General features: G+C 39.2%; 1 protein-coding gene across 9 annotated transcripts in view; it reads right to left on the bottom strand.

Annotated features, from left to right (window-relative positions):
- Nucleotides 1-23,618, bottom strand: part of TAFA5 (TAFA chemokine like family member 5) — a 655,021-nt gene that overhangs the window by 86,848 nt on the left and 544,555 nt on the right. For 5 of the 9 annotated variants that reach the window (XR_002090210.2, XR_002090211.2, XR_009461534.1 and 2 more), the window contains exon 4: nt 21,694-21,813. The exons of the other annotated variants lie outside the window; for them this stretch is intronic. The gene's annotated coding sequence lies outside the window, so the exon portion shown is untranslated. The remainder of the gene's footprint in view (nt 1-21,693; nt 21,814-23,618) is intronic. 9 annotated transcript variants of the gene reach the window in all.

Genomic DNA, 23,618 nt, shown 5'->3' with positions numbered 1-23,618 from the left:
AAAAGTGAGGTAATAGCTGAGGCACACAGCAGACCATATGCTAATTTATGATGATAAGAATTTCACACTAGGTCAGCTAGGCATGTTTGCTATGACTACATTCACTTGTCTGCCTAATGGGGAACAGTCTGACTCAAAGCAGGAGGTCTAAGCCTTGCCTGAATTGTTTTATACATAGAGAAGACAAGAATACTGTGAATGCGAGTTACTCCATATACAGAATAGAACAGACAACAAATATAAGGTAGCTCAGATGAGCCTCAACATATACTATTATGTAAGAAGGTGCCATTTCAGCAAATTCACATTTCAGATTAGTGCCACAATTTCAGCTGGTTCACAGATACAACCACAATATCTACTTTGATAGCATGTGAATTGAGTGGTGAAAGCCTGACTGCGTTAAATTCAATAGCAAAACTCCTACTAACTGTGATAGGACCAGGGTGTCATGCAGTGTTCATAAAACAGGGTTCAAGGTCTGTATCCATAAATCCTATTATCACTCATTAATCTTATCAAGCCAACACAACTCCCTTCTATAAACTTATCCGCATATAAAAGTTTTTCCCCACTGACAGTTTACATGGCCAATTTTTGTTAAAGAACTAATTAAAGCAAGTAACTGATAACAGTGAAAAAATGAAGACTATTTTAAGTGCTTTAGAACATGTTTAAGTCACAAAAATAAAAGAAAATAGTCCACACAAAACATAATAGGGATTGCAGTGTTTTGTTATGCTAGCCTACAAAACAAAAATATTCAATGTCTGTCAAGTAGATCCTTGCCAGTTACAGCCTGTATTTCCAAAAGACCGTTATGTATGATGTGGCATAAAATCCTTCTTTTGGATACTAATTTAATCAGAAAACATTTATTAACTTAATTAAATTGTACTTGCTAATGTGCCTAACATGAATTTCATTTTATTTGGATTTAGTGATGTGACGTTTGTGGAAAAGAGTACATCATGCAGTAATACTCAGAATATATACTGAAAACTGGGTTTTTCTGAAAATCATTAATCTTCTGCTAATACTATTTACAGTTATTGAATGAGGCGATGTATATGCCAAGACAAGTTTAGAGACCAGTCTGAACTCCACACTTATTTGCACAGTTGCAAATTACTTATAAACCCCAGTCATAACAAAGAGCCTCATTGTTCAGAACTGTTTCTCTTAGAGGTTGCCCATATGGGAATATTTTACAAGTTATATCACTATAGCCTTAGTCATGTCAGCATGACACTCCATGTCAGCACTCTTATTCCCATATACAAGGGTCGGATTTTTTTTTATTTTAACTGTTACCAAAGCAACCCAAAGGGGGAGAGAAAGCACCTTTCTCCTTGAAAAATATTGCTCACACTGCAGTGGCTCTATTTATTTAGCTGTAAATAGACACTTCAGATTGTACCCCAAAAAAATAAAAATAACATCTTAATGTCAAAGAACCCTTTGATACTTTGTTCCATGAGTTCATATTAAAATCTTAGATTTTTTCCTATAAGTTGTCTTTTTTAAATAAATATCATGTCATAGATATAGTATAGGAATACATGCCATAGGTATACATCTTCGAACATTTCTTATAGCAACACACTGTATAGTAAGTGGTAGAAAGCGTTTCAGGTTTAATTATAGAATGCAACTATTTTAAAGCATGTTTTTATTCTAAACAAATAAGCAGGACTCCATGGAATAGTTATACTATATATTAATCAAGTTTTTCAATTAAAAGGAATATCTCTATAGTTAATTTGAAAACTATATTTCAATCTGGCTATGATTTTGTAACTTTTTGTATCTCACTTTCTTACATTTTGAAATGCAAACATAAATAAAATATAAGAGAATAGACACTGATTAAAACATTTTGGAATACCATTAACATACACAATTTACATGAAATAAATCTGCTAACATCTGCAGTGATAAAAAAAAAACATTTTTTCACAGTTAAAATGAAAACACCCTGTTTTTGGTACAATAAACAAAAAAGTGGATTTCCTTATTCCCCATTCAATAACAATTCAATGAATGATATTAGAATTTGTGATTTATGATTACAAAACAATAAAAGGGGGGAAAATGGGAGAATATGAAATTGAAAAGTTGAAGTAATCTTTTAGCCCAATGCCCAGAAGAACAAATTACCTCCATCAGACAGTAATTCTGTGGTCTGGGAGGCTTCAAGATTAATAACTTGGGGTATAGTATCATCCCCCTTGGGGTTTTTCATGTCTCCTGATTTCTATCACCCAAACCATACTGTGGAAATTCAAACAAGGAACAATATAGTAAAGCTGGGAAAGAAACACACAGTTATGAAAATTGGAATTCAGAAGGCTGTGAAAAAACAAGCTATCACTGCTGTGCATCCATTTCTCATGTTAAATCCCTATTTACAATGGAACACAGTTGTTTTTGTTTGTTTGGGTTTGTTTGTTGGTTTTTTTATAGAATATATGGTATTGGAAGTTAAACAAAAAATCGTACAACTTCCTGAAATATTCCTTCTTAAGGATGCTGTTAACATTAAATAGAATTCTATTACAATTACATTTACAACCTTACTTTTACCTTAAAGATGTAACGAATGAAAGACAGATGTAATCCATCTTAGCTGAGTTAGAATATAAGGGTGAAATTCAAGCTTAATTGACAACAATGGGGTCTTGGCTTCAATAGAACCAGGATTTTATTCTAAAAGTGTGATATATTGACTGCACTCAATCTTATTAGAGTAAGACAAATACTGTTGTTCTTACTCAAACTGAAAGAAAATCTTCAGATTTGGCCTACAATAACATTAATAGATTTGTATTCTTAAATTACTTTGTTTGAATTCGAGAACAAGAATCTGTCCATGTGAGGGGTTTTAAAAGAAAAACAAAATCAGTTCAATTGCAGGTTTATAGATCTTACAGCTAAACAAATGCCAAACCATTAAAATACTACTTCTTTTGAGCAGTGTCAGAAACAACTCTTTGACAGTTTCTACAAGTTAAGAGTTTACTTTCTCCTAAGGATACTGAAATAACAACCTACCATCAATACGAATCATTTTGCCTCGGCTCTTGGTCCACTCTTCTGTGATGTCCTTTGCCCCAGTCACTTCTCCACTTCATAAAAAGAGAACTATGACTACTTCTGCTGACATTTAGGAAAAGGAAAGATAAACCCTTCAACAAAATAAGTAATGAGGGCAAAAAGGTATTCATTTAAAGGCTTTTGATGATAACAGGTTTCCACGTGCTGCAACTGTACTAAAAACTCGCTCTCACTATTAAGATTCTGAAGATTCATTCACCATGAGGCAAGCAAATGACAGCCTCATTTCATCTCAGAAGAAAACTGTCAATCTAAAGAGCAAAGAAAAACAAAAACAGAGGAGTTACCCATCCTTAAGACAAAACTTGGGCATTTGGGGCCTTTTTGCGTTTTGTCTAGAATTTGTTTCATGTACCACATGCTCTGGCCACTCTAAGAGGGCTTTATTTCCGAAACAACTTTGAAAGATAGATCATTGTCCCCAGAAAGAGGAAAATCCCTCGGTGGGTTGAGAATACCAACCTGCACAGGATCCAAGAGCGCCAAAACAAAGAAGGGTAACAAAGAATTCCAGTTCTTTGCAACGGGGAGCTCACCAAGGTCACTGCTCCTTTATTCTGCCTTATAAAATTTTAATGTACACCTTTGCAAGGATGTACTGTAGACTGACGCTTCTTGATTAGTTAAGTTTATCAAGTTTATACTGTCTCAAAAGAGCACAGAGTGCTGATGAGATTAAGCAGTTTAGAGATCCTGTCAATGATAAGGCAGCAAAGGAGATCCAGAACAAGTCCTTTATTGATTGGTGTACTACAAGTCCTTTTGTGAGCCAGTAAACACCTCTGTCTGAACTCACTCTTAGAGATGGCATCTTCAGCAGGTATATGACACTACAGTTTGAAGTATCTGATACACTGGTAAGGTTGTGGCAGATGCTGGACATAGTAGTTTTTCACCAGAAATAAATCATCTTCATCCTGAATATGGACTCAGGGAACATGAGACTGCTGATACCATTGTTATGCCCTTCTGAGGATAATTAGAAAAGATGTAATTTGTGATTGTAATAACTGGGGAATTGATCTTGTAGGCATGATTCAGACATGCTGGGAATGGTGAGGCCACCTCACACTAACTAGGGACTTTTTTCTCCAGAGAAACCATCTTCACCTAAGCTTTAAGGTCCTAATCCTATAAATTTGGATCCTGAAAGGAACAAATTAAATGTCTCTTTGTTTCTACTTGCTCTGTGTTTCTCAAATCTGGTCTAGAAAGAAAATGGCACCAACTTCATGTTGCTTAGATTTAGACTTCTAGACAGAACCATCGAATTTTAGTGGTAAGAATCTCTGAGCTATCTATATAAAGTATGGAGAGATGGGCCAGCAGCCTCAAAACGTATCTGGAATGATTTGAACACAAATGATTTAAGCAAATGGATCCCAAGTGTGACCTCTGGGATCAGATTACATGACTCAAGGATGATATATCGAAAAGGAACAAATATAATCTAGTATTTTCTCACGCATAACACACTCCCCAAATATACTACGCACCCTATGTTACCATAAAGTATGGATAAGTATCAGAGGTCTGGGGTTTCCCCAGCTTGGGGGCTCACATGATGGAGCTGAGGGCTGTGCACCCGGGGCCCAATTCAGCATGTCAGCTCTGGGGTTGTGTGGACCTAATCTGGTGAGCTAGGGGAAGCCAACCGGCAGGGCCTGATATGGCATGCGAAGAGTGGGGATGTGTAGTGCTGCAGGGTCTGATTTGGCATGCTAACATGGCAGGACCCAATTTGGCATGCTAACACTAGGGCTGCATGCAGGGGCCAACTCTGAGCACAGGCTCTGGGTTGTGCACTGAGTCCAGGACTGAACACTGGCCTCTGAAGCCACATGCTGGGTCCAGAGGTGTGTGCTGAGTTGGACCCAGCATCTTGCGTCTAGCCGTGGACCAACCCTACATACTGTCACAATCCAGCACACATTTAGGGAGGGGGGCTCCCCACAGGTCTCAACATTTTTTTTGGTGGGGGAGGGAAGTTAAGGAAAGTGAAGGGGAGGGGAAAGGTGGGGAGAGGATGGGGGAGGGAGGAAGGGAGAGAGTTGTGGCAGCATTAATTGCTGTGGCTACCAATTAATGTTGCCACTGCTCCACGTCCCCCCCCCCCACCACAATTTTGGGACCCATGGGGAGCTCTTTTGCTTTCCTATAATGCACACCCTAATTTTTCCGAGCTGGTTTTGGGGGTACAGGTGCAGATAATACGTGAGAAGATATGGCACTTGTTACTTTTTTGTACAACTGTTAAATAAACTACTCTTCAGAATACCCAAGCTAGAAAGAATCTGAGACTTGTGGAGTCTCTGTCTCATAATACTGGCTCTTAAAAAACTTAAGACAACATCCCACTGAAATGAAACTATTTATAGAAACATTAAAGTTCTTATATTATGTTAATGAATCTTAAACATGGTAAGTTTGGTGCCCATGTGCTAAGAAAAGAACTGAATACCATAACCGAAACCTAAGTCATAGGAAAAAAGAGAACATTTTTTCAACAATTTCAACAAGAGTCAACAATTCTCAGTTATGGCAGCAGCAATACCACTAACAGGTGAAATTCCTATTGTTCCTTATATAGTGTGAATGTGTGTGACAGATTATAACACGGCCAATACAGGTGAAGAAAGGGTTAATAAATTATTATAGGCACATTGTGGGCACTATGCCATGCCTGTGAGAAGTTTCAGACTTTTGGGAAGTATTGGAAGTTGGGAGGCAAGTAGAGGACTGGAGGATGAAGTAGGAAGGCAGAAATTTAATTCTCAGTTCCTAGAGAAGTGCTGGCTAACAAAAAAAACTTCTTAAGTGACAGTTGCTTTGTGGCTCTCACCCTAAAGGAAAAAAGCGTGAATTGACATGGACACTGAATTTTAGGACTACGGTTGCAGACTTTTTTGTGGGACTGACTGGGACCAGGTCCTACGAGCGGATCTATGAGAGAAGAATCTCTTATCCTAAATTAATGTTAGGTTATTTATGCTTGGTTTCCTTTTGCTTCTTGATAACCCTGGAAGGAGTGAATGTCTGTGCACTGAGTTAGAGAGATATGTCTCTTATAAGTGAAACCACGTGGTGGACTATCCAAATGCTAAAGACTAGAGGCTGCCTGCTTCTTATGCCCCTGAGTGTGTCCTGGTAGACATATGTGGTGACAGCCAGTTAGCGATCTTCAATACAAGTAAAAAAAAATGGGTTCACTATCTTTGTGTAAACACTAAATAACAGTTATAAAGGAAATCATATCTTATGGAAGAGGTTAATCATTTCCTGCTTGATGCAGATTTATGAGACTATTTTCTGACTAACGTATACAGAACTTTAACAATTTTGTTAATGAGGATGCTGACAGTTTAAAAACCAGTCCTGAACATTCATATTTGCTACTGTATTTAGCACAGTACAATATGTCTTTGTTCCTGTTGATGTTGGCACAAATCTCCAATATTTGATTTGTGAGCAGTCCATAGCTGGAGTAAAGCCTTGTAAATCAAGGAGAAAATATTTGCAATGCTCATGTGAGCAACCTTATGTTTTCTAAAGACATCACAGATTGGCCAAAAGAGGGGTTCAATAGTGATCTGGAATTTTTAATATTTACTTCCAATATCTTTACATTATTAATCAATAAAATCTTCTACAAAAGACACAAACTAATTATATTTTTTATACTGTATGGCAATATATTTTTTCATAGGTGGAGATTATAAAAGATGTTTTTTTTTGATTCCTCAAATTATGCATGATCTCACTATGAAGTAGACCAGATAGTACTGTCATGTGTATTTCCCGTATTCCTCACAAAAATTTGAGGGATCCTACAAACACTGATCTGCATCTATTTCATTTTGGGGAAGATCTAGCTGTAATGCTCTCTGATGTTCCATTGCCAGGTGGTATTCAGAACCTGGCCTCACAAAAGAATTTCAGCATTAATATGAATATAGGTCTGTCTATAGCAGTCCATGTAGAATGCCTATTTATACTGGTCATTTCCCTCCAGGAAATATCATGTTGTTTTATTTTGATAATTCCCTATATTTTACACACACACACATATACACACACTTGATTGTAATGATTATCTGAAGTTATAGCACCAAGCACATCATCAGCTACTCAAAGCATTAATATATATCATAATATATTAATAGTTATTAATGTGCATGTGCGTATGTGTGTGTGTGTGTGTATATATGTGTGTGTATACACGCACACACACACATAAATATAGATATCTATATATTTGTATCGATATAGATATTAGTACTTTGAATAGCTGGCTATTTGCTCGATGCTATATTTTCAGATACTCATTACAATAAAATGTACAATGGCACTTAATTTTTTTTACCACAGCTGCATAATGTAAGCGAGGAAGGGGGGGGAGGGCTATTAGAATACAACACCCTCATTTTACTGCTCATTTATTTGGCCAACCTCCCCGCTCACCTCAAAAAAATAAGCAAACTCCATGTTCTGTTACTAGAATCACAGGGTTGGAAAGAACCACAAGAGTCACCCACCTGAATCTCTTGCTAAAACATTCTAGTTGGATGCCTGTACAGTCTCTTCCTAATTGATCGTGCCTTTAAAACATTTAAGTTAAAGAAATGTAATTTTATTTGTCAGTTCTCTTTCTTCCCTGATCGGTGCAATTAAAAAAGTTTTCAACAAAGTGTACTCCTTTCTTAAACTTCAATATTGATTTTATTTTTAACTGTAAAATCAGGCTTGAAAAAGGAGGCAGAAAGAACTTTTGGCTCAGCTTTCTTTTCAGTTCCCTAAAATAAAACCACATCATTATTACTATGTGGATGAAAAGAGGAGCCTGGAGTAAATCAGGCAACTGTTTTCTGCATTACAGAACAACTGCATTGATCTCCAAACACCCAGTTGGCAATATATTAGGATGGGATTGCCAACTGAATGATGTAGGTATGAATATTTTAATACCCACTTGAATAAAACAGCTGGACAACATACCACCAACATTCTCTTGGCCTGGCTCACTAGAACTAATTTTAAACATCTGCCAGGAGGCATATCTTCATATCAGTTTTAAGAAGGATGAAAAGATTAATGATGAAGATGAGTGGAGAGACAAAAAGAGTGCAGTTCAGTAAACCACGTACAACATAATTAGTGAGCCTAATGGCCAGCATTACATGTTGGGATGAATTCATATGTTCTGTTTATTTCAGTGGAGATAGCTACAGTAGGGACGAATCTAGCCAGAAATATATACAGATTAAGAGTCTCAAGCAAAACACTCTAAATTTAGGAAACGGCAGCATTACAACTAATGGTGCGTATTGATAGTACTGTTACAAATAATTAAGTATAGCCTAAGGGATGCATACTGTGCCTTTAAGTACAGTATGCAAAATATGCATATAGAATTACAAACAATTAAGACTTAGATCTATTTTGAATTCTTATGATAAAATTGTGTGATTGGAAAAACAGTTTTACCCCAGGGCATAGGTTATGTAAAATAAATTAGTGAGAGGATACTTAGGTACAGGAAAAAGAATCTGTTCTTTTTTTAGGTGAGAAGTTGTGGGGAAGGCACAAAAGAAGACTCTTGCTATAGGATTTGATTAGAATGGGAGACAAAATGGCAGGCGACTGGAGAGAATGAGGTGACGCGTAGACCAGAAGGAAAGGAGGAATGATCACAGGTATTATAGAAAGGGAACTGGCTCAGGTATGTAAATGACAGGGAAGCTGAAGAGGTTGCATTGACAGTGAATGCTGGAAGAAAGAAAAGGAAGACGACATACAAATTTAAGAGTATATCAGAGTTTAGAAAGATGGGACACAGAATAATAGACACTGGAAAAACAGCTATAGATATATGATTGGAATGACAAGGCCCTCCAACATTTCAGTTAAAAATGAGTCATGGCAGCCAGTCACATTGGTGGCAATGAAAATTAAATAGTCAGAGCTGTTCAACTGGCAGCCTGCGGACCACATGCAGCTTGTGAGTAGTTAAACTGTGGTCCACAGGACTCGTTAACACGCCTCCAGAACCCAGGAGATGAATGTCATTGCCATTCCTCCTGCCCATGACTATATTAGGCGACTCAAGTCAGCAACGGGGGAAAAAGAGGTGGAGGGGGGCAACAATGTTCACCACCTCAGGTCAAGAGCTGTGCTGGTGCAGTGGGTCTGGCAGCTGTGCTGACAATCTGCTCTTCCATTGCTAGAGGTGGGTTGTCCAGTCTGCAAAAGCCCCACAGGCCACACCTATAATGTAAAAAGAAGCCAGCAAAAGATAACCGTATGTGGATGTGGAACCTAAGTGGGAGAAGTAAAATTGGAGATATTTAGAGAAACAAATTGGCTTGAAGGATAATTTCTTTAGAATAATAAGGCTAATTTTTGAAGGTAGACATGAAACAGGCAGAGGAAGAGAGAATAGTTAAGAACAAGAAAAGAAATGAAATAGGAAAAAAGGAAGGACATGGAGGCTGGGGTGGAAGGATCAAAGGTACACAATGGAGGGCAGGGGAGGGTGATCCCCTGCCCTCCATTAATGCTGACTTTGTGAAGGAACATCTTGAGAAGCTGGATACCTTCAAGTCAGCCGGCCCTGACAATCTTCACCCCAGGGTACTCAAGGAGCTGGCGAGCATCATAGTCCAGCCTCTAGCATGGATCTTTGAAAACTCTTGGCGCTCTGGTGTAGTGCCCGAAGACTGGAAGAAGGCCAACACGGTGCCTATCTTCAAGAAAGGGAGGAAAGTGGATCCGGCTAACTATAGGCCCATCAGCCTGACTTCTATCCCGGGGAAGATCTTAGAAAAGTTTATTAAGGAGGCCATCCTTAATGGACTGGCCGACGCCAACATCTTAAGGGATAGCCAGCACGGGTTTGTTGCGGGTAGGTCTTGCTTGACCAATCTCATTTCCTTCTACGACCAGGTGACCTATCACCTGGACAAGGGAGATGAGATTGATGTCATATATCTTGACTTCAAAAAAGCCTTCGATCTGGTGTCCCATGATCGTCTCTTGGAGAAACTGGCCAATTGTTGCCTTGGGTCCCCCACGATCCACTGGCTGGAAAATTGGCTCCGGGGTCGGACCCAGAGGGTAGTAATTGATGGAAGTCACTCATCGTGGTGTCCTGTGACCAGTGGGGTCCCCCAGGGCTCTGTCCTTGGACCCATACTGTTCAACATCTTCATTAATGATGTGGACACTGGAGTCAGAAGCGGACTGGCCAAGTTCGCCGATGACACCAAACTTTGGGGCAAAGCATCCACACCAGAAGACAGGCGGGTGATCCAGGCTGACCTGGACAGGCTCAGCAAGTGGGCGGATGAGAGTCTGATGGTGTTCAACGCCGATAAATGCAAGGTTCTCCACCTTGGGAAAAAAAACCCGCAGCATCCTTATAGGCTCGGCAGTGCTATGTTGGTTAGCACTATGGAAGAAAGAGACTTGGGGGTCATCATTGACCACAAGATGAACATGAGCCTGCAATGCGATGCTGCGGCTAGTAAAGCGACCAAAACGCTGGCTTGCATCCATAGATGCTTCTCAAGCAAATCCCGGGACGTCATTCTCCCCCTGTACTCGGCCTTAGTGAGGCCGCAGCTGGAGTACTGCGTCCAGTTTTGGGCTCCACAACTCAAAAAGGATGTGGAGAAGCTTGAGAGAGTCCAGAGAAGAGCCACGTGCATGATCAGAGGTCAGGGAAGCAGACCCTATGATGACAGGCTGAGAGCCCTGGGGCTCTTTAGCCTGGAAAAGTGCAGGCTCAGGGGTGATCTGATGGCCACCTACAAGTTTATCAGGGGTGACCACCAGTATCTAGGGGAACGTTTGTTCACCAGAGCGCCCCAAGGGATGACGAGGACGAATGGTCACAAACGACTACAAGATCATTTCAGGCTGGACATAAGGAAGAATTTCTTTACTGTCCGAGCCCCCAAGGTCTGGAACAGCCTGCCACCGGAGGTTGTTCAAGTGCCTTCATTGAACACCTTCAAGATGAAACTGGATGCTTATCTTGCTGGGATCCTATGACCCCAGCTGACGTCCTGCCCTTTGGGCGGGGGGCTGGACTCGATGATCTTCCGAGGTCCCTTCCAGCCCTAATGTCTATAAAATCTATGAAATCTATGAAACTCAGGGTTTGAGACTCACATCTAACTTGCAATTTTTTGAAAGGCAGTACAGAATTGATAGAGTGTGTGTGTGTGTTGGGGTAGTGGGGGAAGAAGAACAGGAAAAAGTAACGTGGTTAATATTATTTATGTGTTTAAAGTTCTTTCTTTCATCCTGGGTAGAAAGGCATTATGAAGAGGTGTGGGATGAACTTTTAAACAGTTAAACGTGTAGAAGAACTGATATATGTGTGTAGGCGTTAATCAAGGAGGAAAACCAGAACAGTTCAGAAAGGAACAGAATGTAGCAGAAGCAATTATGCTTAATGCAATACAACCTAATGGAAAAGACAACTCCCACACCTTAAAAGTGCAAGTACACAACTTTAACAACGCTACCTAAACAATCACAGACTTAAGGCAGAATAGAGGCTGTCCTCCCCAAATCCAAATTACCTGCTAGAATCTGAGCTTCTGAAAATGACAGTGACATTAAGGAAAGGAAAGGAAAACCTCAAGGGAAAGCCAATGTATTTTCATCCAAGTCTGTAAATTTGAGAGAAGACAGTGCGATAAGTGACCATTCGTTTGCACCCATAACACTGAGCCATTTTAGTTCATCCAGAAGTCATACTTAGAGTAGGAGATCAGAATCATTATCAATCCCAAAACCTAACCATAGGGGAAAAAAGTTATTAAAGGATTATTGGTCAAGCAACACACTGTTAACAGTTCACATAAACAAACTTAACTTTGATTAACTCTAAACAGATCATACTATAAGTCTCCCTAACCTCCTCCACCAACTCCCAAATATCACATCAATAAAAATATATCAACCAGTCACCTCACAGGCAATGCCTGTCAAGCTAATCTGATTTCAGTCAGAATGTATTTTCTAAAGGAGTTCTGTATTTCAGTGCATTTGTGACCATGTTTATTTAACATTTACCTGAAGTCACTGCGCCTTTAAAATTTGGGGAACCTGTCAGGAAGGAGGCAATGGTAGCATCCAAGAGAAAGTACAGGAATACAGATGCCAGCTTGCATTATTGCATAAGGCTGCACCTAAATCTCCACATAATCCCTGAATTTGTAACTCACTTTTCTGTGCAATCCTGTATTTACTCACAAACCACACATACATTTTCCTCAAAAATTAGCCAAACACTTGGGTGGGGGGCATGTCTTAAGTGGGGAAACTGACTTTCTGCTGGGAATAGCAGCATGGAAAAATGGTAGAATGGCTGCTGCTTCTTTCTTTTCTCTTTCTTCCAGAAACTCTATGGAGGGAGGTGTTGTTCAAAAAAGTAAAGTGGAGGTGCTGCAGGGAAGGAGTCCAGCAAGGGCAGATCTGGGGGTGGGGATGCACTGGTATGGTCACATCCTGCTTTGATTCCTACTTCACCCATGTTTAGAACCAACTATCCCACAGAAGCCGTGGCATTTCTATTCAAGCAGCACTGATGGAGTCAACTGACTTAACAGCTCATTATAATCTACCTGATTCCTGCTAATGACTCTTCATTTCACAAGTGTTAAAAACCCTCATCCTTTTTAATGGACTTGATGTTCTAGCAATCAAACCAGCCTTACATTGACAACGCTGCTGCTGTCTGTTAGCTACTCCTGGTCTCTCCTCTATTGCAGAGTTCTGCATGCTGTTTATACACCTTTTCAAAGACCTAGATCTGAGCATGGCGTCCAGTCTTCATCAGCAGCTACAGTTTCAGCTTTTGGTTAAGCAGCCAAAAGCTGCTGACAATTCAGTTGTGAAAGGGTTAAAACTAGCTTTTGCCTGAAGAGGAAAGGGAGGATGAGTGCGCTGAAGATTAGGCTCTATCCCTCCTGCATATGGCCTAACTGGAAAAAATATTTTCTTCTTCATTCTGCTTTCCCAAAAAAAAGGTCTGTCTTACTTGGTGGCATGTGGTATGCAAGAAAATATGGTAACCCTCCTGTGTCCCATGGAATGTCAATATCTTTCTTCACCCAAACTTTTAGACTTATATTTTACTTTAGAACTGACCTCTCTCCTGTCAATAAATGCACCAACAAAGTATATTTCTATGAATTCTTCTGACTACAGAGACAGACAGAGACTGAAAACAGGGAAGACAGAAGTAAAAAATGAACAGAGAAAAAAATCCCCAAACCCCAAACCAAAACAAAAAACCAACCCCCCTCCCTCCCAAAAAACAAACAACCCCCCCCCCAAAAAAAAAACAACGAAACAACAAACAACCAAAAAACAAACCCACAGACCCTCAGGGACACTGACTTGTGTGGAGATTTAGATGTAGTAATTCTCACTTTACTCTCAGAACAATCAACTGGAAGCATTGTTACCTTTAATGATTGCTGGAGAAAAAAGTGCATTATACCCTGTGGTAATGTTCTCTGGATCACTTACTCTGCATTCTGCTTACTGTACTTTGCCAGACGTCTTCAACTTTTCTTTTCAAAGCTTGACACTGCACATTTATTTTTACTGCTGCAAGTCCAAACTTTGTGATCACAAAAGTAACCTCTTAAATATCTAATTTTGGCCTCAGGTTGGGAGTTTTGGCTGTCTTCTCCCAAGGAAGCATTTCTTCCATTTCCAAATGCTTCACTTATAGAACAGGCTCCTTTAGAAGCTGAAATATTACTGTGCAGCATGATCCAAGCAGTGACCAGAGAGGTGTCTGCCTCTCCTATGACTCAGAGCATCATAACACTTCACTTTAACTGGTATATGCAAATTTCCAAAAGGAATTTTATACTCCCCACCGAAACAAAAACCCTTAAAAATTAAATCAAGGAAGTGAGAGCTGATAATGACATATTAGTTCATGCATTCTATGTCCTTACCAGAACAAGACTGATCCCCACAGCATGCTTTCTAGGTCTTGTCCAATCTAGCTTTGAATAAAAGAATCAATGGAGCTTCCAACACTTCCTATGGGAAACTATTCCACAGCTTAATAGACAACACTGTTAGGGTTTTTCTCCTATGTTCAGCTTGCATTTTCCTTTACTCAGTTACTTCTTGTTACAGTTAGTACAATCTCTATGGGCACCTTAAATGACTCCTCTTCATTTCTGAAGTTTATGCCCTTGAATTTCTTGTTACTGGCTTTAATCTTGGCTCTCCTCTTAGTCAACACTGAATTTAAATGTGTTCATTATTTTAATCTCTCCAAAGAAAATCAAAACTTATATATTTTTTTCTTGCTGTTCGATTTTCTTTGAAGTTTTAGAGTTCAGGTACTCATAACTACACAACCTATATGGACACTTTGCATGCATCCACATGGGCATGCACGTGCACTCTGTGGCACTTCAAAGGGACCCTGTGCATGTGGTACCAGCTTGTGCCACCTAAAACCAGAGCCTGGCCAGCCAGAGCCAAGCTCTGGCTGCTGGCTGGGCTCCATACACCTGGATCGCTATAGCTGCAGCCTAGTGAGGCACCTAGAACCCCAGGCTGCTAGGTAGCCCTGGGGAAATGTACATGTACATTTTTCTGGATATGCCCTTTGAGGTGTTATATTCATTCTTATGGGGATTTTCTCTAATTTTTCAATTCTTGTTGTTTGCAATATATTTCATTTAGTATTATTATTTACTTCATATATGACTTGCCTCTTTCTAAGTAAGATTTTGACTCCCAAATCTTGTAGATAACTCAAAATTCCTACTAATTTTAGTTAGATTTCTTCACATTTACTTTAGGGGAGGAAATTCATTTAGGGAAGGATCATTCATCCGGCTACAATACCAAATAGATCTCACAAATGTTTCTCCTAGAAAGTCTCTCAATACAGCAGCATTCTGATGATCTTCTAGCATGAGTTCACCTGCACCAACCCCATCTCCACCCCCTGCCTACCTCCTCCCTTCCTGAAGGGAGTTATTTTTGTGCTTTCTGGGGTACCCAAGATTCCTTCTTCTAGGAAAAGGAAAGTTTGCAGGTAAGCGCAAAAGCAAAAACAGCAACAGCTGAAAACACCTATCCAGATACGCAGCAACAGATGAAGATCTGAGATCTTGTAGGATTGCTATGTACAGATGGTGCCCCTCAGCTGAAAGAGGGGACAGCATTCCTATTGTCTTTTCACTTGATTTCCCTGTCCACTGTTACATTACATAGCAGAGGTTCTCCCAGGAGGTTGAACTTCCCTCTGTCAACTCTACCTGGGGACCAGAAGAACCAGAGTTGGATGAAAGGTTGCTGTGCCTTCGGACACCACGGTCATACTGTTCTGGAGAAGGCATGGAGACAGCTTCTCCCACCCCTCCCATACACTGGGAGGGAAAGAGTAGCCTTTAGCTGCACCCCCACAGTTTCTCACTCTGAAGTTCCTGGTGTGAGGGGCAGGCAGGGGCTTGGTGAGCTTCTCTGTCCACTGAGCTGCTGGGCACCAAGAGCTGAGCTCAGGGAGCAGCACAGCCCCCTACTTGCTTCTCTCCAGAGTTCCCAGTGTCAGAAGTAGGCAAAACTTTTGCTGTGCTGCTCTTGCTGCCTGACTGCAGGACACTGGTAGCCAAACACAGAGAGTCCACAGTGTGAGAAGCAGACAGGGTCTTTGTCTAGCTGCTCCAGTCTCCCTGGGAATAGGAGGACTGGAGCAACCCAGGCTTTCCCCAAACCAAGATTACCTTCTTTATGGGAAGGTACAACAAGCCAGGCAGAAGGGGAGGTTGCAGACTGAACTGCTACTACTGCCTCTCCCAGAATCACTTCTACCAGTAGACAATTTCACCACTAGAACTGAATGTCTGCACGCAGTCAAAGTGCAGATATAATTCTGGTAACTGTCAGAGCTGTATTATAGATACCAGGAAGACTTCCAAAGCACCACAGGCAGTTGGGTGGCTAACTCCCATTGACTTTCAATAGAAGTTAGGTGCTTTCTGCTCTTTAGGCTTTTGAAAACATTCCAAAATAAAATAAAACCAGGCCATTCACAGAACCTTTTGTTACAACCTGGGCCACCTTACTGTAGATCACTGGTTCTCAAACTCTTTAGCCTCAAGGCACTCCCTGGAAAATGCCAGTTCTTAACATTCATTTGTTTCTTGACTATGGAAAAGTAATCAATTAATTCACACCCCTGAAGAGACCTCAGAAAGACCTCACTAAGAATGCTTTTGACACCATGGATTCCTATGTTAACTTGTGTATGTTTTCAAACACTTAACTCTGCTAATATTGCACGGCCTTCCTTTGCACCTTTAAAAAGATCTCAAGGAACCCCATGATGCTGTGAAACCCTGGTTCAGAATCACTGGTCTAGATCAATACTTTCATATTAAGCATTGTTTATAGTTCTGCGGTTATATTTCAGCTGAAATGACAGTGCTCCACATGACAAACCGATTTGAATTAAATTTTCGAGTATGGTTTTGAGAGACACTGTGTCCAATGCATTACTAAAATCCCTCTACTACCACATCTATTGCATTTTCTTTATCCACTAGTTTTGTCATTCACTCCAAGAGTTCCAGATTGCCCTGCATGATTTGAAAAAAATATTTTTTGTTTCATAGTCTGAAAAAAAGAAAAATGTTTCAAAACTGATGTCTTTGTGCAATGTCTTCATGTCATAACATTTTTAGCATGAAGATTCTCCTGTGTGTAATATTTTTAGAATTCATTTTAAACTCTTGATGCTAATGTGACATACAAGTTTCCAACCTTTATAATTCCCTGTTACAAAAAGGATGATTTAAGCTATATATTCCACTTTGATTTATAGAGTGTCAAAAAACAAAGTCCCATAGGGTTATTTCCTTTCTTGGGGCTTCTGTTACTTTCTTCACTACACTGAAGTTCAAGATCAAGCACAAATCTTTAATTCAATATATAGGCCATAAGTGGGGGGAGATGAAATAAGAGGATCTCTGATCCTTTAATCATAGGTCACTGATCTGAATTGCAGGTTGAATACAAAGTTATATTCTTTGATCATGAATCTGACCTGGAAGTCAGCAGCTTTTACCACTGTTCATGAGATATTCAATTAGGCTACTCATAGATGTTAAAAAAAAATGCTTTAAACTCAGTGTGATCCCACGCTGAACCCAGCACATGCCCAGACAAGGCAGTGTCTCAGTTGGACCAAGCTTTCCCAATGTCTGTAGAAATGGGGCACTTTACTGGGGCTTTGTTGGCATTTTTATCTAATAGCTGATTGAAACAGCTTTAGCTAAAAGTGCCAAAAAGTCCTGCTGAAGAACCCAATCTATAGAGACGCTGCAAAGCCAGGTCACAGTAACACTCTGGCTATTTTGGTAAAGCGCTTTTTTTTTTAATGTGTGCAAGCAGCCTGAGATTGGCGGATGAAGAACTTAATAGCCCACAAAGCTAAAAAGACAAAATCGAAGACTCAAAATTTCCTTTTTTGTCAAGCTTTGAGTTGTTTCTCTTCTCATCTTTCCACCAAGTTTTCTGTATGGTGTACAATCATTTGTTGGTTTTTTTGCACGCAAATCTTCAAATCTTTTTCCTCATTCACTCTGTATCTTATGTTCTTTATGAATCTACCCACAAAGTCTGTGGTCTTCCCATGTGGAATCAACTCTTAAAGACTTTGAGTTATACATTGCATACAATGCATCAGCACCTTGGACAAATTCACTTACCCATGACACTCTTTCCGTTCCCACTGTCTTATATACCTAGACTAACAGACTTTCTTAAATTATAAATTTCTTAATTAGAAACCACACTATGGGCACTTGGGAAGGTCCACTTATAGGCAAAGAACAAATGCATCAAATAAAGACAAGCAATATACTTTCCAGACCCTTGAAGAGTCCATATTTTTATAGATAATTTGTGAGACTGAATCTTACAAATGATTTTCACTTTTTTCCCCCTGAAACTGATACAAACCTCATCTATGCATGATTACATATAAAAGTGCATATTATTTTTATAGAACTGTTAAACCCAGGAAGAACTTCAAACAAAAGTAATTTTCTTGAAGACCAACTTAACAACTCAGGCATTCCTGTAAGATGAGCTATTGAGACTGTTAATGCACTTGAAAAATTTCAGACATTCATAACTTACTGGTTGAGTTTACACTATGCCACATTACATTAGTATCAATGAATACCCAAAGTTAGAGAAGCATTTTTGTCCATTTCTGAATGCTACTTTCAAAATATAAAAGGAATACGACAACAATTTGGATAATTTCCTTTATAATAAGAAAACTCTATTCTACAAAAACATGAAATAGATGACCATTCTTACTGATAATGCCCAGGCTGAAATTTCGGCTGAAATTTGTTTATTTTACTCAAAGTAGCAGTTCAGATCTGAAATGGATTGGCTATTTGTTGCTTATTTTATATTGAGCTAAATGGTTTCATAATCCATCATGAAAGCAAGTAACTATTTCCTAAGAACCCCTGAGTAAACCAATCCCCAAAATAAATCAGCACCTATGTAGCCTGAGCCTTATTCATTTTTCTGTTCTTATTTACAACAGATTCAGGACCACACTATCTAAGATGTAGCCTCCAAATGTAAATGTGACTTAAAGAACAGAGACCTGTAGAAATCTTATTTGATATATTTATGTATGACTACCATCAGTCTTTAAACTACTATGTAGAGAAATTAGTTAGTTTTACATTTTCTTCAGCATTTGGAGACACAGATAGATAGGGCCAGCATAGGTTTTCCGGTTTTCCACTAAAATCTGGAGATGACTCCTCTGATGGGAAACATCACCACGGGTTTTGATGGGTTTTTGCATTAAAACACACATTTTCAAATCAGGTATTTCAGAGCAAGTAATTACATTCCTGATGGCAAATAATGTTTTTTTTTAAGATCATGGCAGTTTTTTCACTGATGGAACATGGCTTTAGTACTTAGGGAGAGGAAAGGCAGCTAAGTCCATTTGAAACAGCCCCTCAGCAATTTAAATTGTTCTCAAAACCTGATCTCTGCTCTCTTCTCTCTCTAACTTGGAGCTTTGTAGTCTGGGAAAATCTCCAAATGTTTGCTAGTGTTTTGGATTCAGGACTTACAGATTCTCTATTTCTAAAAAATAGTAAGTTATAAGACTATTATACAGGATAATTAAGTCAAATTAAGCTAAAATTTTAGGTTTTGAAAAATTAGTTTTATATAGTGACCACAATCTGACCACAATAGTTAGAGTGACCACAATCTGACCACAATTTCTATCTACGTAGTATGACCCCAGTTCTCTCCTCCCCACAGCATGGGGTCAGACTAGAAGATCTACAAGGTCCCTTCTGACCCTACATCTATGAAACTATGAATCTATGAATCTATGATTTTGCCCAACTTGGAAGACAATAATTTTGTTTTTTGCAATAAATGATGAAATGTACCTTTATATTTTAAAAATTAATTCATGCTTAATAATCAGAGGTACTGTTTGCAACACAGATAAGGAAATTTGGTTCATTGTATAAATTCTGCTTTTACTGCCTGAGGACACCATGGCTGGTCTGCCATGAGGGGATCACCCCATTGTAGGAGGTCTTTGGTGACATAGAAGAGTATACAGAAGGCAAGGCTGCAGAATCATTATGCTATGCAGATGTCCATGTATTCTTTGACACCTCTAAGGTCACTGGTGGCAAGTGTAAATTAGTTTGACACAACTGTACTCAGTTATAGTCTGGGTGCAGGCCAGTGCGCAATAAAACAAAGTTATGGAGGTACAAAGGGCATCCCTGCAACTCCCTACCCAGCTGCAAGAAAGGACTTGAAACAATTTTAACCTGACAGTGAATAAGCTACCAATTAGCTCTGTTTGAAAACCTAATTTTCTGTTTGTAATTAATGTAAACGAATCTGTTCCTAGAATGAAGACCGCAATATTAAATTCATCCTGGAAAGCTTCAGGGCAATGGAAAGTCTGCTGAGAGCAGAAGGCTACAGAAAGGAATCTAAGGACTGACTGTATGAATATACAGAAAATACAAACCGGAAACACATGCTACCTATTAAGAACAGAAATCTCTCCTGGCCCACCTTGTACACAGGTACCGTACCTATATATGTGGACAACTAATATAAAGTGATACCTCTCTTTCTAATGTCACTGTTTCTAGAAAGAAAGTCAGAGTCAGTCAGGATTTCTATCAGTGCTGTCTAGTTCTGAAGAGGGCATTCACTTGTGTGTCTAAAGACACAACAATGTTAGAATCTCATCTTGCTTGAAAACATTATGTTTTGATGATCGTGCAGATACCCATCCATGTATGAAAACTGTCTGAACAATAGCTGAGAAATACACACTGCATTACCCATCTCCAAAACATATAGCTGTGTTCTGCATATAGTAGGATGGACGAGAAGATAACAGTAGAACTAGTTTGCTCACCCAGGCACCCAACCTGGCTGGTGGAACAAGTGTTAGATACATAGCTGCAGTGACACAGTTGCCAACCCAAGAATTTTTTTTTACTGACAATATGCAAACTTTTTACTGACAAACTTTTTCTGACATGTTTTTACTGTCAATAAAAACCAAAAAAACCCATATTGAGTTGGCAACTTTGTGCAACTGCAGCAATGTTTTTATACCCTGCTGCGCCCACCACCCTGTTCACTGCAGGGCTCCAAACAGCACTCCCGCTTAGATACCAGGTGGTGCTGCTCTCTCTCTTTCTGTCCAGCATCAAGAGTTGCCTTGAATGTAGTTTCATTCCAACAGGGTTCTTAAAACAAGTTCAGTGTTTCAGTTTTTTATGTATGACTTAATTTTTCTTCAGACTTCACAAACAGGGATTTTTAGTCTGGATTTTGATGGACCATCTGTAAATTTATGGTCAGTTGGCAAGCCTGACTGGAAGCTTGCTTTTTGCTACCTCTGCCTTTCCAGAAGTTGAGAGAAGGCCTTTGGCTGGTCCCAGAAAGGAGGAAGGCTCTTATGGTAACCAGGCAGTGCGAATAGGGACTACCTTTCTGGGAAGGAAAAGCCAGGTTCCCCCTAATGCTAACTCTTCTAAAGAGGAAGCAAAATGTGGATCATTGCATGGGGACAATACCATATGGAACACACTCAACTATGGGATGCATAAAAAAACTCCAACTGTTTTCATCTGGGCTTTTGTAGCCATTCTAGCGTAGAATCCCACGTAAAACAACAGAGGGTAGTAGAATTGGGTCGGTGCCAAAAAAGGAAAAGAAAAGAAAAGACATTTCTGTGGGGATGGTCCAATCTAATTAAGAGAATGCCACGGAATGTGAATAATTTCAGAATTTAACAACATGAGCGGCACCAGTAAAGATACTAATTAGCAATAATACTTGGTATTTGTAAATGATTTTTTCTTTCCTAATCCTTTTACACACATTAACTAACAGAACTTCCCAAAACACCTCCAAGGAAGTTAAATACATAGGACTACTCTAATCTTACAGCTGGGAAAACTGAGGCATAGAGGTTCAGTGACTTACCCAAGGCCACAGAGGGAGTCACTGTCAGAGCCGGGATTAGAGCTCAGGAGTTTCTGGCTCCCAGTCCCATGCTCAGACCACTAGACCATGGCCTCAGGACATTTCCAGCTGGTCTTCAGTCTAAAAAAAAGTAAATTCTCAAATCCAAATGTAACATGCAGATAGATAGATAGATACTTTGAAAAAAAACTTGAATGTAATGGTATGAGTAAGAACACTAGGCTGGCAAATCAATGATGAAAAAGACAATACATTTTATCCAATCTACCTTAATTGTATATTTGTATATAAAAAGGATCTGCAGAAAAGTCTTCATTTAAATTCCAGCCAATGCAAACAACTATAGAATTTCTCAGGGCAAGGGACAAATTACCTTTTCAACCCAGCCAGCATGTCATTTATATTAATGGTGAGGAATGTTAAGTTGCTCTGTGTGTAAGTAAACTCTATTAAGAAAGTCATGTCCCTTGGTGAAACTAGATCCTTAGTAAATTTTACTAACTAAACACTGAGCTCCACGTCAGAGTAATTACACCTTTTATCCACTGTGAGCTCTCTTTTAGCTTCTTTATACTCCTTAATTTCCCACTTCAGCTAATTTAGCAGTAAAATCACAGAGGTTTACAAAGGTTAGCAACTGAGGAACTGGCGCATGAATGTTCTGTTAAGCTCCATGCACTGAAATCACATCATGTAAAAGAAGGAATTAATTAAGTAACAATTAAGTAGTGATGGATCATTGACAACATATATACACTTTGGTGCTAAAATTAATCTCCCCTGTAAAGGCAATAGATTGTGTATCTTCTCATTTATATACTAGCAAGTTTCATGCTTGAAATGTAAAAGGGCCAGGCTTCGCAAGAGTATCTGTTGGAAAAGGTATATTATGGCACTATTAAGATTATGCATTCTTTCTTTTGGGAAAAAGTCAGGTCAATTCATTAAAAAAAAAAAAAATCAGAGTTACATTACTGGAAATCTCTAAAGCAGTATTCACATTTCCATGGCAGCTGATTTAAAGATGACCACAGAGGCACTTTTAAAATAAAAATATTAGGGTATAACAGATGCACTGGCCTATTGCTATAGTATCTCCTTTCTCCAGTTGCCATACTGCTTCCCAGTATTAACATATACTGGCAGCTGGCCCAGTTAATCTTCAATTCTAGAAGCCTCTTACCAAATGAAAAATCCTTGGTTCATTCACACCTTGTAGAAAGGATGACAGGGCATAAGTGACATCCAGATCCATTTAGAATATACTTTCTGTCTGATTTTCCCTTGCCTTGCACCTTCTGTAGTCATTTATAGCTGTACAATGTGAGCACAAAATGAACATTAAATGCTGCCAGACGTGTGAGCAGAGAATGCTGATTTGGTTGCATTATTTTCATAGGTGACTACACAAAGTTCCAGGCGGTGAAAAATCAGGCCCCACTTATCTAGGTTAAACTGCTTTTGAAATAAAACATGTTTTATTAAAAAAAAACAAAAAACAATTGGCTGCATACTTACTAGGACAGCATGCTGCTTTCTAGATATTTAGCACGTAAAGTCTTACATATTAAACTAATTTATGACAACAATGTCTTATTTCTGCTTCCTTTTGGTAAAAAAATGCTGAATTTCTCTATACTAGGGCATATTTTATATGTATTTTCTATATCCTCAACTTCATTCTATCTTTTCCCATGCTTCTAAACCTGACATGCTGGTATTTTACACAAGTGCCTATAATGCTATATATGTGCACTAACAACAAGAACTAATGCTAGAGTTACTGTTTTCTCAGGTGCTTGTCCCAGTCCATCAGCATTCAATACTGTTCTGCTTTCCTGTTTTACTATGTGTAAAACGGTACATTATTAACTTCTACAATTTTTCCAAATATATTCTATTGTAGAAATGTATTGATCTCTGAT

Source organism: Alligator mississippiensis, chromosome 4 (genome assembly GCF_030867095.1).
Source record: "Alligator mississippiensis isolate rAllMis1 chromosome 4, rAllMis1, whole genome shotgun sequence".
Taxonomy (NCBI): Eukaryota; Metazoa; Chordata; order Crocodylia; family Alligatoridae; genus Alligator; species Alligator mississippiensis.
The sequence above is the reverse complement of the archived record's forward strand: the minus strand, read 5'-3'. Positions and strand labels throughout refer to the sequence as shown.